At 43.0% G+C, this 18764-nt stretch overlaps 1 protein-coding gene across 2 annotated transcripts in view; it reads right to left on the bottom strand.

The window, feature by feature from the left end:
• Positions 1-18764, bottom strand: part of STAM (signal transducing adaptor molecule) — a 249266-nt gene that overhangs the window by 217795 nt on the left and 12707 nt on the right. The window contains exon 1 of one of the 2 annotated variants that reach the window (XM_085631520.1): positions 18671-18748. The exons of the other annotated variant lie outside the window; for it this stretch is intronic. The gene's annotated coding sequence lies outside the window, so the exon portion shown is untranslated. Of the gene's footprint in view, positions 1-18670; positions 18749-18764 lie in introns of those variants that run through there. 2 annotated transcript variants of the gene reach the window in all.

Here is an 18764-nt window from a genome sequence, read left to right as displayed (position 1 = left end):
TATAGATCAACAGGTCTAGCCCCCTACGGCTCTGTATGCCTGCCTAGACATTGCAATATATCAGGCTGTTGATTTAGCGATGCGTCTACGGTTTATAAATGTATGCATACACCTGGTGCTCGTTGTACCTAGGGGAGAACCTAGTCGCATGAATCCGCCTAATATTATATATATATATATATATATATATATATATATATATATATATATATATATGAGAAACAAGGTTTGCCTTTTGCGGGAAGCACTCGCCGGAGACTTAGTTCCAATAAGGAGCTGCAGACACCTCAAACATGCGACAGTCACTTGCGACGCGTTTCGGGCCAACACCGCCCTTCTTCCATGGCAAACTGTCGGTTGGTGGGTCAAAACATAGGCCTCCAGTACATCCCCAAATTTAAAGTAAGTCACGCCCATGTGGGCCGGCAGAAAAAAAACCGCCGTGACAAAGAGGATTATGGGACTGGAAGTTTTATTTCAAAGTTGAATAATCCAAGTGGATCTGTTAAGGCCTTTCCAACAATTAAAAACATGAGTTCTTGTTCAAAGTTCGAGTGCAACACAACTCCCCATTATCAGGCCATCACCAGCTCACGGAAACAGCTGTCCCAGTAAACAGCACCGGACCCGCAGGGGTATTGCGGTGGTGCTCTCCCTCGACCTGGCGGGCCGGAATACATGAGAAACAAGGTTTGCCTTTTGCGGGAAGCACTCGCCGGAGACTTAGTTCCAATAAGGAGCTGCAGACACCTCAAACATGCGACAGTCACTTGCGACGCGTTTCGGGCCAACACCGCCCTTCTTCCATGGCAAACTGTCGGTTGGTGGGTCAAAACATAGGCCTCCAGTACATCCCCAAATTTAAAGTAAGTCACGCCCATGTGGGCCGGCAGAAAAAAAACCGCCGTGACAAAGAGGATTATGGGACTGGAAGTTTTATTTCAAAGTTGAATAATCCAAGTGGATCTGTTAAGGCCTTTCCAACAATTAAAAACATGAGTTCTTGTTCAAAGTTCGAGTGCAACACAACTCCCCATTATCAGGCCATCACCAGCTCACGGAAACAGCTGTCCCAGTAAACAGCACCGGACCCGCAGGGGTATTGCGGTGGTGCTCTCCCTCGACCTGGCGGGCCGGAATACATGAGAAACAAGGTTTGCCTTTTGCGGGAAGCACTCGCCGGAGACTTAGTTCCAATAAGGAGCTGCAGACACCTCAAACATGCGACAGTCACTTGCGACGCGTTTCGGGCCAACACCGCCCTTCTTCCATGGCAAACTGTCGGTTGGTGGGTCAAAACATAGGCCTCCAGTACATCCCCAAATTTAAAGTAAGGGGCCGGCTTACTTTAAATTTGGGGATGTACTGGAGGCCTATGTTTTGACCCACCAACCGACAGTTTGCCATGGAAGAAGGGCGGTGTTGGCCCGAAACGCGTCGCAAGTGACTGTCGCATGTTTGAGGTGTCTGCAGCTCCTTATTGGAACTAAGTCTCCGGCGAGTGCTTCCCGCAAAAGGCAAATATATATATATATATATATATATATATATATATATATATATATATATATATATATATATATATATATATATATATATATATATATATATATATATATATATATATATATATATATATATATATATATATATATATATATATATATATATATATATATATATATATATATATATATATATATATATATATATATATATATATATATATATATATATATCTATCTCCTACTGGCGGTCGCCAGTAGGTAGTTATAGTTAGGACCCTGTTTCCATAGGAAAACCGCAACATTCTATTTTGAATAACTTTGGCGCCGGTCGACGAATCCAATGGGGCGCTACGCTCCGCTCCTACCCTGAAAGTCTCGGGGGGGATTCGTCAAGCGGGGGCTGAGAAAAAAGGGGGGTCCCAAAACGCGTTTTCTCCACGCATTTTTTCATAGGACCTTTAGACACAGCTACAGCCCGAACGGCTGAACAGAGTTACTTGAAATTTGGCAGAGAGGTAGTCTACAGGTCAAGGAAGTGCCTTTTGTAGGTCTGGTGTAAATCTGTTCAGTTGTTCCTGAGAAAATAGCATTTAAAATCAATATATATATCTGTGGCAGCTTACGGTGCGCTTACCGTGCGCTTACGGTAAGCTTACCGTACGCGTACGGTGCCGTGCGCGAGCGCGATTCTGATTGGCTGTTAGATCTTAGTAAACATTCGAATCGGTCGAAACCAGGAAGGGTCGGCCGCCATTTTCTCTCTCGCACTCGGAGGGGGGGGGGAGGAAAAACAAAGTTGGATAATATGAATAGGGGCAGGCTAGACAGCTCCTAACCACCTAGCCTTGGTTAGGGTGTCCCAAAAGAACCCCCAAGGCCAAAAATTCATTTTTTTTTTTTTCGAAAAAACGCCGATTACGCTTACCGTACGCTAAAAAAAAAAATAAAAATAAAAAAAAAAATCCACCTTCCCCCCCCCCCCCCCCCCCCGTGTGCAAAAGGTGCCCGCCGTGCACCTTTTGTGCATGGCATATGCCCAAATAGAACATTTAATAGATAACCTTTCACAACGAAGCGCATAATATGTCCTCCGTGTGCGGACGGTGCGCAAAGCGCATCGTGCGTACATGGCCCATGAAGCGTAACGTGCACGGCACTAACTGCGTAAAGTGGGCACGCGGTGTGCACCGTGCGCGCACGGAACGAACTGCGTGAAGTGGGCGCGCACGCCACGAACGGCGTAAAGTAACTTAGCATTTAAAAAACCGTACAAATTCACTGAAAAAACCATAGGTTTCACACACGTTATAGTTAGGAATTAGCATTTAAAAAACCTTGCAAATTCACTGGAAAAACCATAGGTTTCACACATGGTATAGTTAGCTGGACATTTTACTCGTAAAAAACCATTGAAATTCCCCCGTTATAGTTAGTGCAGGCAACTATAACTCACGCGACCGCAATCCTCTGCTGATGACATATGTGTCTTTATGAAAAAAAAATATTTGCAATATATGTATAGCTAAAATTTAATGGAAGAAGACATGGGCAAATAATTGTCTAAATACAGTATTAGCATCAGCAGAGGATTGCGGTCGCGTGAGTTATAGTTGCCTGCACTAACTATAACGGGGGAATTTCAATGGTTTTTTACGAGTAAAATGTCCAGCTAACTATACCATGTGTGAAACCTATGGTTTTTTCAGTGAATATATATATATATATATATATATATATATATATATATATATATATATATATGTAGTATGTCATAAGCATGGCATACTTAATTGCTTCACTGAGTCATGCATGTTCACTGTAGAATGTTAACAGTGTCATCTGTGATGTCACTGAGTTCTAGGCTGATGCTGGGTGCTTAGATGTAAACTGGAGTTGCTGGATGGAGTTTAGATGGATGGGATCTCTAGGAATAAACCTGCACTATTTCAACTCTTCTGACTCCTGTTTCCTGATTGAAGGATTTCACACTGGCGTAGTCGGCAGGGAAACACCTGATGAGATCCCAACACGACCTCGTATTTTGTTTGAGGTATAAAGGCTCCTGAGATGTGCGTTACTTTTTAAGTGCCTGTTAACCTTGGATTGCTTATTGGATTCATCCCAACATGCGTGTGACATTCAAGGACTTTTGTAAATTACATAATCTACCGTGTAATTGTGGAAAATTGGTTGGAGAATATTCGTTATCTCGGGCTATACGAGTGTCTTGGCTTGTCAATAGATGGACTTCAAAAAAATGGATTACTTGGCTTTTACCATTACACGCGAACTTTGGTGTTGGTGAAAATTAGGGAAACATAGTCAATGGATTTTCCCTCCGCAACGTGCTAATTTTAAGCCATCACAAGTCCGGTGCTAACGGACTTCCTCGTTCTGTTTTGTGCCATCTTCAAGTAATCACAACTTTAACAATCAACAATTCTTACCTGTCGCGCGAAGCCTCCGACTTGAGAACCTGGCAAAGAAGGCTCGTCATCTATTTCATCTCGTCACACGCACCGGCGTGTGAACGTAGAAAACAAAGGCTCGTCATCTATTTCATCTCGTCACACGCACTGGCGTGTTAACGTAGTAAACGTGTGACGTCACTGTAACGTGGTGGCCATTTTGAAGGATTATGTGCGTTTCCTAGCAACCGTGAAACTTTTGCCGATACGCACGGCTTTCAGTTTTAAAATTTCTGGTGAACACAACTTGCTTTCTACATCTTGCGCTTCATTCTTTAAGAGGTAAATTTGGGACTAAAGTATTTCTTCATGTAATACTTCACATATGATTACCTCTTAATTATGACAACCCTCACATCAAGGTAATTACTTTATATGTGCATTGCATTTAAGCTATGTTATGATTTGTGCTTACTTTCATTTTGGTTTGGTTCAATTTTATGCTTAGCTCTGTATTTGTCATTTTGCTACGTGCAGATTCAACATTCAATCTCTTCACATTTTAAGACTATAATTTTTGAACATGCAGAATGTCACTGCGGCTCCATTTTTTTTGTCTGAGCCGGGCGATCCTAATATCAAATGGAAAAAATGGAAAGTCGTTTTTGAACGTTATGCAAGAGTATGTGGTCCGTCCCTTAGTGCGGAGAGGAGGTCTGCATTATTATTGCATTGTTTGGGGTCAGAGGGGCAAGACGTTTTCGATCATCTTCCTGACCTATCACGTGAAGAAGCAAATGGTCTCAATGATTATGAGATTTGCATTAAAAAACTAGATAAACATTACCTACCCAAAGTAAGTACCATTCTGGAAAGATATACTTTTGCAAAAAGGATGCAAGCTGATGAAGAGACAGTTGAAGGATATATAACCATTTTGAGGAAACTTGCATCTTCGTGTAAATTCGACGGCACTTCTGATGAACGTATTCGCGACCAGTTCATGTTTGGCTGCAATATAGAGAAAGTTAGGGAGGAGTTGTGGTTGCGCGATGAGCCCACTTTGGATGAGGTTTTAGTTGTTGCTAAAAGAATAGAACACTCCATTAAATGTGTCGCTGTTTTGAAAAAAGATTCGCCAAATAAGTGTAAAGTTCAAGAAGTGAAGAGCAAGAATAAAATAGACTGTAAAGTTAAGGATAAAACTCATATGGAATCTTCATCGTCAAAAGGAAAGACAAATGAGAAGTGGATCAACAGCAAGTATTTTAGATGTGGGAAATTAGGTCATTTGGCAAATAATCCTAAGTGTCCAGCTCTTGGCTTTATGTGTCCTAAATGTAAAAAGAAAGGCCATTTTGCCTCTATGTGTAATAGTAAGAATGTACCAAATGTAAAAAAAATCCACATATCTGATGATAGCTATGATGAATTTAATTGTGAAGAATATGAATGTGGTCAGATCGTTGTGCAAGTGGTAACTGGGGAAAGGAAGAGGAATTCACCAATGGACGAAATTATAGTGGAAGGAAAAAATACCAGAGTCTTATTTGATTCAGGGGCTAAAATCACAATTGTGGCAAGTGAATTCTACATGAACAATTTAAAAAGTAAGATTAATCTCTTAAAACCGGATATAAAGCCGTTAGCTTATGGCGGACAGCCCATTAAATTGCATGGTTATTTTGTAGAGCTTATTGAATACAAAGGGAGATTAATTTCAGGGAAAATTTACGTGTCAAAGAAAGGTGACAGCATTATTAGTTGGATGCATCAAGGAGATCTTGGGGTCTTCTTAGATCCCAATGCGGATCCTCCTATTCGGTTAAAATGTGATGTGAACTCCGTTGAGGAGGTGGGGAATGCAAATGACAATTTTGTCGATAGTCTCAAAAGAGATTATCCAAGTGTGTTCAGGAAAGAGTTGGGTTGTCTCAAGGGGTACAAGCATAAAATTCTACTTAAGAAAGATGCTAGTCCCGTATGTTGCAAGGTGAGGAATGTACCTCTTTCAGTAAGGGACGACATGCAGGAAGAGATTGCAAAATTGAAAAAGGGAGGTATAATTGAGGAGGTTGAAGGGACTGAGTGGTTGGCCCCGGTTGTAGCAGCTCGCAAACCTAATGGGGATCTGAGACTCTGCATCGACTTGAGACAACTAAATAAGTGTGTAATAATTGATAAATACCCTTTACCGAATATTAATGAGTTATTGACTCTATTGGGTGGAGCTAAGGTATTTAGTACCATTGACCTGACTTCAGCATACCACCAAATAGAGTTGGAAGAGTCGTGTAGGGATTACACTTCGTTTATAACGCCATTTGGAACTTTCAGATTTATACGTATGCCCTTTGGGTTAGTATCGGCCTCCTCTGTATTTCAGAGGGTCATGGAGAACATGCTTAAAGGCTTACCTGGTATTTATGTCTACCAAGATGACATTTTAGTGTTTGGACAAGATAATAATCAACATGATTTTCGCTTGAGGGCAATTTTAAAGAAGATATCTGAACATAATTTAACCATAAAAGCTGAAAAATGTAAATTTAGGTCCAACTCCATAGACTATTTAGGTCACAATATAACTTGTGAGGGTGTGAAGCCTAAGAAAGATTTGGTCAATTCTATCCAAGATATGAGTCCTCCCATTAACAAGAGTGAGCTTATGAAATGCTTAGGAGTTGTTGAGTACTACTCAAAATTTGTGAAGAACTTTGCTAATCGTACATTGAAGATGAGACAGTTACTAAGGAAGGGGGTAGATTTTCAGTGGACGGAAGACTGTGAGCGTGAATTCAATGACATAAAGAGTAAACTTAAGGATGCTCCTTCTCTAGCTAGCTTCAATCCTAAAATTAAACCAGTGCTGATTACAGATGCAAGTGAAAAGGGTCTAGGTGCTGTCTTGCAACAACAAGGTGAGGGTGGCATTTATACGGTTATGTGTTTGTCACGCAGCCTTAAAGATCCTGAGACGAGATATTCGGTGGTAGAGCGAGAATCTCTCGCAGTGTACTGGGCGGTAAGAAAGTTGAAGAAATTTCTGTGGGGTAGCAAGTTTGAGGGGAGGACAGATCACAAACCGCTAGTAGAAATATTCAGTAAAAAAAGGCCTGGATTTGGTATCTAGTAGGATTACTAGATGGGTGATAGGCCTGCAGGAATATAATTTTGACATAAAGTACATACCAGGTGTTGAAAATAATGTTGCGGATGTACTGTCACGCCTCACACCAATGGACTCGACTGAGGTGGATGATTGGGAAGATTCAAAAGAATTGGTGTGTGTAGTTGAGCAGAATATCATTAATGAAGAGAGATGGGGAAATGAAATGACTATGGATGATGTTCTGAATGAAGTTATAGATTTGGTTAAAAAGGGTTGGAATAGTAATAAACAAGGTTCTTCAGACTCCAGGAAGTTTTGGACAGTGCGTAATGAATTGTCGGTTGAGAACAACCTTTTGTTTCGGGGAACGAGACTGATACCTCCTTCTAGTCTCAGGAAAGAACTCATAGATTTAGTACACTCTTCTCATGCTGGCATAACCAAGTCTAAAGAACGCTTGAGAATGTCTTATTGGTGGCCGGGCATGGACATAGAGGTGGAACGGGCAATTAGGGATTGCATACCATGCTCTTTAAGTGAGAAGTCCAAATGCAGGTGCTTGAGGAATCTGTTCTCTAAAGAGGGTATACCCAATTCCATACTGACGGACAATGGCGTGCAATTTGTGTCGGTTGAAATGCAAAACTTTCTAGCTTCCAAGGGCTTCACTCACAAGTTGTGCTCTCTCTATCATCCCGAAGCAAACGGGATGGTGGAGAGATTTAACAGGGTAATCAAAGACGATTGCTTTATCAAAATCTATGTCCTCAAATTGGAAGGATGATGTGTTAAAAAAAATAGAGGAATATAGATTGTCTCCTCACTCAACGACTGGGAAAACACCCTTTTTGTTGTTTCGTGGGAGAGTTCCCAACACTAATGTGGAACCATCATGGGTCAACAAATATGAATTGGAGAAGGGTAAGGAAAAGGAATGTGATAAAGATATGATACAGAAGAGGGAGGAAGAAAAATGTAATTCGAGAAAGAATTACTATGATAAAAGAAAAAGTGTGAGGACAACTAAAGTTATGGTGGGTGATGTGGTCATGATCAAACGTCCTGGATTGATGGGGAATGCTATTTCTAAATTCATGAAACCAATGAGTGTTATTAAAGTGTTTAAAAATGCAGTAAAAACACAGGATCATAGAATTTGGAACTTGAATAGGGTTGTAGTGGTAAAAGGAAGGGTGGATGGATGTCGTGGGGACAACAATTATGATGTCAAGCCTAGCTCACCAGATGGGGTTAGGAATCGTGCTTCAACTAGAGTCTGTAAGAAGCCATCTTATTTATTGGACTATGTTTAGAGATCATGCCTTGTTTAGTAGGAGGTGTAAGCCATCTTATTTATTGGACTATGTTTAGAGATTATGCCTTGTTTAGTAGGAGGTGTATATTCAATTTTATTGTAAGTTATTTTGTATTAAATTTAAGGTGACGAAGGGAGGTGTGTAGTATGTCATAAGCATGGCATACTTAATTGCTTCACTGAGTCATTGCATGTTCACTGTAGAATGTTAACAGTGTCATCTGTGATGTCACTGAGTTCTAGGCTGATGCTGGGTGCTTAGATGTAAACTGGAGTTGCTGGATGGAGTTTAGATGGATGGGATCTCTAGGAATAAACCTGCACTATATCAACTCTTCTGACTCCTGTTTCCTGATTGAAGGATTTCACAATATACATATACACACACACATAAACCGCTCTATCATCCTAGCCACTGCCTCATGATCCCTTTTCACTCTGTTCTGTTCACCAGCTGACACTCTCCCACAAGCCCTGAAATGTGCTCAAACGCCTGGGAATCACTGTATACATGCTTTGTGCATAAACGGCTTCTGAAATACACTTAGCTCTTTCAGTTTACAGAATCTTGCATAACCGCTGGCAGTGAGACAGAAAGACATGGAGAGGGAAAAACGAACGGACAAGCAAACACAGATAAGCAACATAAAAAATGGTGTATAGAGACAGAGAGAGTGAGACACGGACAGTGAGACAGGGACAGGCATAGATAGATACACAAGCATAGATAGGGATAGACAGAGACAGAGCAAGGGCAGTGAGAGAGGCTAAACAGATAAGTACACAAAGACAGTGAAAGGCGGACATATAGACAGAGACAAAGAAACAGAGACACGGTGAAAGACAGACAGATGCTGAGGAGGAACATGGCACGAGACAGATAAACAGACAAAGTCATAGAAACCATGAGACCAAGGGGTGGACACAGAAAGACACAGGGACAACCAGAGGCCACAGGAGAGCGAGGCCTTGACAGAGGGTGCTGACTGTCACAACAACAGGCACAGTGGCTAGAGGCGGCAGAAGAGAGCGCTTCTGCACACCGTGTGTGCAGAAAGCAGCCTCTCATTTAATGTCGGTGATAATCTGCACTGTTAACATCGCATTATCCCCAGATACACGGGATCACCAGTGTCTTTGTAACTTAGGCAAAAATTCATGTACTGTAATTAAATCAATCAATCAATCATGTAATTTGTAAAGCGCACTACATACCCGTGAGGGTTTCAAGGCGCTGGGGGGGGGGGGGGGCTGCTGCTTCTGGTCGAAGAGCCAGGTCTTGAGTTGTCTCCTGAAGGTCAGCAGGTCTTCAGTTTGTCGTAGCTAGAGGGGGAGGGCGTTCCAGGTCCTGGCGGCGCGGTGGGAAAAGGATCTGCCTCCAGAAGTTGTTCCTACGGATGCGCGGGACCGTGGCCAGGGTGTGGTCCGCTTCCTATTGGGTACGTAGAAGGAGAGTCGATTGTGGAGATAGGCTGGTCCGGTCTTGGAGTGCCTTGTGTGCGTGGATCAGGAGCTTGAAGGAGACTCTCCTGTTGACGGGGAACCAGTGCAGGTTCCTCAGGTGGGGGGTGATGTGGTTGTGGCGCATTACGTCGAGGATCAGGCGTGCAGAGGCGTTCTGGATTCTCTGCAGTCTGTTGATGAGCTTGGACGAGGCTCCGGCGTAGAGGGCGTTTCCGTAGTCGAGTCTGCTGCTGACTAGGGCCTGGGTGACTGTTTTCCTCGTGTTTGTCGGGATCCATCTGTAGATCTTGCGGAGGGTGTTGAAGCAGGTGGAGGAGACTGCGTTGACTTGTTTGGTCATGGTGAGTTTTGAGTCTAGGATGATTCCCAGGTTGCGTGCGTGGTCGGTGGGGGCCGGGGGGGTCCCCAGTGCTGCGGGCCACCATGAGTCGTCCCATGCTGAGGGGTTGGACCCGAGGATGAGGATCTCCGTCTTGTCAGAGTTCAGCTTGAGTCTGCTTTCCTTCATCCAGTCGGCGATTGCCTTCATTCCCTGGTGGAGGTTGGATTTGGCGGTGAGAGGGTCCTTGGTGAGGGAGAGGATCAGCTGCGTGTCGTCGGCGTAGGAGATTATGTTGAGGTCGTGCTGTCGGGCGATGCGTGCGAGTGGTGCCATGTAGACGCTGAACAGCGTCGGGCTGAGGGAAGATCCTTGAGAGACGCCGCAAATGATCTCGAAGGCCTCGGACCGGAACGGGGGAGGCGGACTCTCTGAGGAAGATCCTTGAGAGACGCCGCAAATGATCTCGAAGGCCTCGGACCGGAACGGGGGGAGGCGGACTTGAGTTCTGCCGGAGAGGAAGGAGGTGGTCCAGTCCAGGGCCTTCTCCCGGATCCCTGCGTCTTGGAGTCGCGTGCGTAGTGTGCGGTGGCAGACAGTGTCGAAGGCGGCGGAGAGATCCAGGAGGATGAGGGCCGCCGTCTCGCCGTTGTCTAGAAGGATCCTGATGTCATCTGTGGCGGGGATGAGGGCGGTCTTGGTGCTGTGGTTGCTGCGGAATCCTGATTGGGACGGGTCCAGGATGTTGTTATCTTCGAGGTGACGGGTGAGCTGGGTGTTAACTATCTTCTCGATGACCTTTGCTGGGAAAGGAAGCAGGGAGATGGGTCGGAAGTTTTTGAGGTCGCTTGGATCCGCCTTGGGTTTCTTCAGTAGGGCGTTGATCTCGGCGTGCTTCCAGCTCTCGGGGAAGGTGGCGGTCTCGAAGGAGAGGTTGATGATTTTGTGCAGGTGGGGTGCGATGGAGTTGCTGGCTTTGTTGAAGATGTGGTGCGGGAGAGGGTCCGACGGGGATCCGGAGTGGATTGTGCCCATGGTCTTGATTATGTCCTCAATGCTCACGTTGGTCCAGGTTGTCAGGGTGTCGTGGGCGGCGGGGTGTGGTGGGTGCAATGCGGGGAGGTCTGCAGGGGTCGTCCGGGGTTTGAAACCATCATGGATGTCGGTGATTTTTCGGTGGAAGTAGGTGGCGAGGGAGTCACATAGGGCTTGCGATGGCGGGATGTCATTGGCGCTGGAGTTGGGGTTGGAGAGTTCCTTCACGATGGTGAAGAGTTCCTTGCTGTTGTGTGCGATGTTGTCAAGGCGGTCGTTGAAGGAGGTCCTTTTGGCGGTCCTGATTAGGTGGTGGTGGTTGCGGATGGCGTCTTTGTGGGCGGCGCGGCTGTCCGGCGTCTTGTCGTTGTACCATATGTTCTCCAATTTCTGGCAGGTGCGCTTTGAGTCTAGGAGTTCCGGGGTGAACCATCTGACTCTTTTGCTGGTGTCTCTTTTGGTGGGTTTTTTCAGCGGTGCTACGGTGTTGGCGCAGTCGTTCATCCAGCGTTCGAGGGTGAGTGCACCATCATCGGGGTTGGTGGGGTTGGTCGTACTGTTCCTGATTTTTATGATAAGGAGATGACGCTATACTATCACAAAGCTGATATAAGCATTGTATGAATGCATTTTCATGTCTAAATATGAATGGCTTACCTTTGCTTCGAAGTAGCAAATAAAACAGTACTGAGGAAAATCTGCAGTGCAAATATATCGACCAACTGTGTGGCAAATACCCAATGTAAACGTGGTGCATTTAGCATGTCTTTCTCTAACTTGTCGAATTAAGCCATGTTCACACCTGCTTACTGCTGTCTTTTAAAACATACCAAAAAAAAAAATAACAGAAATAACACATGATTTCTGTGCCCAGCAGCCACAGCCCTGTGAATTGGTGGCCTTCTCCTTCAACAGCACAAAGGGAGCCAGCGGCCTGGCCTTTCCCTGCTAATTACTGCGCGAGGCTGGGACGGAGCCCTCTCACTTCAAAGGCCCTGCGAGGGGGGGGAGCACAGGGTGTCTGCCCGTTTGCAGCTGTGCGCAGACTGGCTTTAGCTTTGCATAACATTATTCTGCTTCAGACTTAACAGAAGAGATTTGTATGTATTATTATTAAGGCACTGCAGCCTTGCAGGGAACTGGTTCAAGCAGCTGCATTGTATAAACGCGCCAAAAAGTTAATATTGTTTCTGTTTAGAAGAGGATGGGTGTGGGGAGTAGGTGAGGTGGCAGCCAACTGATGTTCATGTCGATTGTTGACTTGCCATCTGCTAGATAAGATAAGGAATGCAGCTGGCTCCCTGCACGCCGCTGCTCGCTCCTGACAGCTGGATGCCGTGGGAGCGAACATTTAGAGAAAAGTTAGGACATGCACCCGCCTTTGCCCAATTGCGTGTTTTCATTTCTGAAAATCACACACAAAGGCCAATAGAATGTGAGGAAGTTGAAAAACCACACTGAAAAGTTTCGAAAAAGTCTGGAGTGATTCCAAAAGGCCTCCCCTTTGAGCAGGGCATGCGTGCTGCGCTAGGCTCGACCTAAAAATGGGGCAACCTAACTTAAAGAATGCACACTACTGTGCTCCAGAGATATAGAGACTATTTGGAAAGTGTGGATACTTTGTGCACTACATGAGGTTATTCTACTTCTTCAAAAAAAAATACTGAGGTATAGAAATTAAAATGAATTTTCAGAAGTAAAATATTTATTAATTTAATATTTGTAGTAATGTACACATTTTCTGCAAATAATATATACAAGTAAGACAATGATTTTATCAGAAAGGAATTCTACAGGTACGGCATAAAGAGATTAACAAAGTATGGCATATGCCAGATTGAAGAAGAGACTGTGCATCCATTAAGATACTTCTTTTCTGAGTAGATGGTAGTGCATGAAATTTAGAAATTAAAAAAAAAAGACATCCCCATTGTCCAGCCCACAGGTCAACAGGCATCCTCAGTGGTACACTGATCAAGAGCTGGATATTCTGTCTCCACCAACTGTGGCCTGGATGTATAAACCAAAGTATACAGAATTACCAACAGAAAAAGCATTAGCAAAGCCATTAGGCCTTGCCTTTGGGACTTATCGGCTATGAAAAAGGATTTTAGCCATGCAGCACAGCAAAGCTGACTTCGGACTCTGATGGACATGCTATTAAGAGGGGTATGATAATAAACAGAGGACTTTGACGGGCAACATTGGGTGCTGAATGGTTGACATTTTGTTCAGCTTTTCCGAAACGTTCATGTGAAAGGTAGTTTATTGAAGTGATTTAAGGCTGCTGGAGAAAATAAAGTGAAGGAAGTTTGAGTATAATCCTCACCTCAGAGGACTGTGAAGAATTGACACTGTCCGTTATGATAGCTAGGAAATGTTTCACTCTTACACGAAACACAGTTGCCCACGCTTTCCTCATTCCACATCATTTATTCTGTGTTCTTGAAATTTGAGAACAACTTAAGGGGTATGGCCCTAATTCAGTTGCTAAAGGTTGGGTCTATACATGATTTCAAGTAAGTAAGAGGCCTTCAGTTAACTATCAATCAAAAGCTTGAAACATTTGAGACTGAGCTGGCATATGGACTTAAACTGGCACAAAAATTATTTATTTTCACATGCTTTCATTACTTTGAAGAGCACATTTCTACTTATCCACAACCTACAGAAAGTGTCCCAATTTGTGTTTTCAAATGAACTGTTCATACACTGTGGCCCCCTCATAATTACATGTACTATCAAGCATGTGACCAAAGCAATGAGTACTTGTCTCAGAATTGCCAGTCAGATCTTGTACAATCATAAATTACACAAAATGATTTTCTAAAGAAAGTTCAATTACTCCTTCTGATGGTACAGGATTATAATTTTTCCTTATCTGTTTCTCTTTCATATTAATCCTGTGGACGGTTATGGTCTTTAAAATATGTAGAATGCTCCTCGGTTCGAAATATGCTGATGAATTGTGTTTCAACCTCTTTGCAGGGGCTAATATTTATAGGAGGCATTAATCAGAACTGTGATCTTTGGTTTTCATAAAAAAGGAATGCAGTGCAATGCTTATGAATTAAGACCCAAAGGTCTGTCCGGGAGTAAGTGTCAGTCTTCGCGTTTGTTAGAGTCTTCTGATTCCATCCATTAAAAATGGTTTCTTGCTTTCCTGGTAACTGGTCCTGCAGTCAATCTGCGCTGCCTCTCCTGTAATTTCTTTCCAGTGGTGATCAGAAGGGAGCGAGCAGACATCTAAATTCAGCTAGCATGGTCAAGGAGAAAAACCCATACTGCTGAAAAGATGAGGTTCCCAGATGCATTAGATTATGGAGAAGCAGAGCATTTACATTAAGGAAGGCTTGTGAGAAGAAATAAACTGGCTCAGGAATTAAGTCTGCGTGTCACTTCTGTCATAAATGTTTCAAGTTTTTGATCACTAGTAGACTGGAACTCCCTTGAGAACTTTAATTCCTTCCTACAATGCTTTTGAAATCCATAAAGCCTCTTAAGCGCAAACTGGTTTCTGTATGGTTTAGTTCTACCTCAAAGGGAGCCATTGCACCTTACAAAGTAGTGGATAGTTATGATTAGGACTTTGCATCTCATATTCTTAACCCGTGGAAGAATGATAATAAAATTACATTTGAAAATCAATCTTTTCAAACAGACGGTGAATTAAAGACTATCTTCACCATAAGAGCAGCCAAAGCCCACCCTAAGTATCTGGCTGGACTCTAATAATTTATGCATTATTCTGCTTCTTATGTTTCTGTACCAGTGCTCTGAAGGGACCTAGGTAACATGTAGTGCTTTAAAAAATGAAGATAAATATACGGAGTAAATTACAGACAGCAGATTGCTTTGTGTGGTAATACCGGATGGAAGTATGAAAAGGAAAGACATATGAAAATCAAAGTTGGAAATAAATACAAGCCATAAAAGATCAGATGGGTCTTAGGTGGGACCTAAAGGTTATAGCCATTCCATTTTCATGGGGCAGGCCTGTCTGCAAACCTATGTTGACCTTGGGTTTGCAAATAAATGCAATAAGATACATATGTACTAATGCATTTTCTTATGGAGAGAGAATGGGAAAAGGCCTTTGACACCACACATTAAAGCCTAAAATTCATGAATGCTGAAGTTTAACACTCTAAGCGGGATTTTTTAAATAAGTAAAATCTGTCAATATTGTTGAATATAATTTTTGCAAGTATAGTGCTTCGGACAAGTTTAAGGGCTTTCTAGCTGGGGCCTTTACCCATTGATGTAGGTTAACATCCACAAACTCATAGCTTTGTGAGTTTTTCATAAAACCACTGCGAGTGGATTACATCCTGGAAACAGTTGTAAAAATAATCACATCAAGAGAATGCCCGAGTGTGTTTTTATGGAAGGAAGTGAACATACCCAAATTTATTGGGGGTTTATGGTGAGAGGGTTTCTAATGAGAACAATTAGGGGAGAGCAGTTGGCCTAACTTCTAGGGCGGTCAACCTCGAATCTTGGGAACTGGGTTTGAGTCTTGGCAATGACGCTGAACATCCTGTGATTCTTGGCAAATCACCTTATCTCCCCGTGCCTAATAAAAATGAAAGTATCCTCATGTAAAGCAACTGGTGCTATGTAAAGTGCTCTGATACCCGATACCTTCGGGTCGAGTTCCCGCTATGTAAAACTCTGTAAAATAAAAAAAACAACAAATAAAAAATAAGAAAAACGGTTTCAACAATAGGAAAAGTTGGATGTGCAAATGCAAGTTAGTGTAAATAAAGTTGATGTGCATATGCAAATGTGTCAAGCTTCTATAACCAGGATTCTTAACCAGGATTCTACAACTGTTTGCAATTTCACATCCACACATTTTATGCAGGCACGATGTGTGGAAAACTAAGACAGCCATAGTTATCCAGAAGCACTCCAGATATTTTTGAGCATTCCATGTAAGTCAGACACTTGCTGAATACATAGATACTAAAGGAGCAAATGTCTATCTTTTCCCTTACCCAATGTGAATTGGGCTGAGATCATCTTTTGCATAATGCATGCTTAAGAACCTGAGTTGGATAACTGTTTGGGTGAATGAGCTTACTCTAGGATGGCTAACGATAATGTGAGGTATGAGCCCAAATTCTTGCACAGTTTGTTTTAAAAGGCAAATGTTTCACATTGGGTCAAAATATTACTAGTAGCACAGGAGCAGTCGTAGTGTTCGTAATAGGTATTGCAGCTGAACTTCTATTCAGTTCGAATTTGGGTATAAAATGTTGGTTACTTGTTTTCTTTTACAGATGTTCATACCACACTGTTGCCATGTGTGTTCACTGTAAATAAAGATGTTACTATTGAATAATTTCTGACACTCAATGCAATCCCCTTCGAGAGGATGGCAAGCTGAGTCAACCTTTCCAGAACTCAAACTTGTGATCTGCTGATCACTGTTTTGTTCCAGCAGCGAACATTCAACTCAATGAGCTATCCCACAGTGGTCCTTCAATTCCAGCGCAAACAAACAGATAGTTGTATGCCTTCATTAGGAGTGGTCTGGAAATGGGCCACTTGTAGTACAGGCAAGTCCTAGGGCAGGGAAAATCCAGCCCATTACAACTTGGACTCTGAGGGTCCACTGAGAAATAAGTAATCTGTAATTTCAGGTCTGCTCAACCGTCATCAGGTATTTCCTTATTTTGTCCCAGACTTCACTCTGAGTTTTTCACTGCTGAACTCTAGGACAAAGTAAAAATCTCATAACTCGGAAGGGATTGGTTAACTGCTGTTATCAGCCCCATCAGAATTAAGTGGTCAGCTGTAATGTGGGTCATGGTGTTGCACTATACATCTACCTATATAGCCCCCCATATTTACCTTCCATATTTCAATTAGTTGTTTTAGAATTTCAATGTATTTCTTTGTGGTATTTTGCATTTCAACATCACTAAAAGCTGGCTAAGCCACTGGGCACTGCCCTGTCCAAATAGTAGAGGGGTGGTCTACCAGAACGAAACATCCATAAACAATTAAGATTGCCATCTTTTCTTTGAGGCAAGGAAGTTATGAGGGGAGGAGAATTAAACAGAGCAAAGAATTCCAGAGAATTTACACTGCCAAAACAGATTCTGCACACAAAGTTTAATGTATGACTCTTAGGCCCTCATTACGAAGTCCAACTGACATTGAATAGGAATGGAAAACGCCCAACAAGCAGTCAACAGATCCATCTTACAAATTAGGATGTGACAGTCCATGAGACAGTCGGAAACATCCATTTTTCCATTGTGGTTTGTGCTGCGACCGGAAAAGGGACACTGCACAAGCCGCTTTGGAAAAATGGTTGATTTCAAACATCCATGCCCCGTGTGCCAGGCACCATTTGGTGCCTGGCACACGGGGCATGGATGTTTGTGCAGACACCACAAGTGGCCCCCAGGTTTTACAGCAGAGGACGGGGAGGACAGGGGCCCTGCTAGGGGACCTAAAGTCTGTTTCTGACAGCCTTTCTATGGCGGTCTGACCAACCTTCAAAGGCTGCCTGAAAGAGACATCGTAATCCCTACGGAGGTGCCTGAGCAGGCACCGTCCCTATTGTGGGATATTACTCTCCAACCGACTGTCTGAAGCATCAGTCGGTCCCTCCTCCCGCTGTCTCCGACCGCCTGCATCATAATGTGGAGGTCGGACTGTGGCACCAGATGTCGGTACGACCGCAACCGATAGCCTGTCGATTGAGATCCGACAGAAATCTTAATGAGAGCCTTAGTTTGACGATGGGTCACGGGCAGGAGAGACTAAGCAGATGGGGAAAAGTATCAGCTTGACTAAGAAAGAAAGTTGCAGGTATTTTCTGCAGCTCTGTCTTTCATGATTCTGACACAAATATATTAGGCCAGCAAGGAGCTTGTGGAGGGAAATTAGGATGCAAATTACTCATTTCGTTGTCTGACCATAGTAACAAATGACAGTAATGTTAGGAATCGAAAAAAGCAAATGGAATGATTGGGTGTTTAATTTACAGAACTATTGGAATGGTCTACTTAGTTGACATAAAAGTTCACTGATTTGGGTTTATCATAATAGATGACTCGGTTTCAGCAGGAGGATGTTTTATCACATAGAATTGATGAGGGGAGGGCATGAGTTTTTAGTTTGGGTGTGGTAAAGACATGAATCCCCAAAGCTAAGGGAGGGAAATAAAAAGGTAGAAAGTTTTTAGAAAGATCATTCAACGCCTAAAATGAGAGTCAAGGCGACCAGTGCATTGTGAACAAGCCAATTAACATCCATCTTTGATAGGAATGTGAGGAAAGAGGCGGAAAATTTCTGTTCACAGTTTGTAGCAAAAACCCAATATTAACAAACAAGTGCATCCATTAAAAAATAGTCCTCTCCACATCTTCAGTAACACACACCCATTCCCCTTTTCACACTATTGTTAAGTCATTTACCAGTCAGTATACGACGCACCCTTTGCCAGTAATAGAACAAATACATCAACAATACAGACTGAACTTCTTTTACCTCTAGGCTTTTACAAACGAGGCTCCTGTGAAAGTCCAAATCTCTATTCACGACCAGGGTTTAAGGAGAAATGAACTGCTAGAGTAAGGAAATA

Source organism: Triturus cristatus, chromosome 10 (genome assembly GCF_964204655.1).
Source record: "Triturus cristatus chromosome 10, aTriCri1.1, whole genome shotgun sequence".
Lineage (NCBI taxonomy): Eukaryota > Metazoa > Chordata > Amphibia > Caudata > Salamandridae > Triturus > Triturus cristatus.
This window is presented reverse-complemented; position numbering and strand designations above follow the sequence as displayed.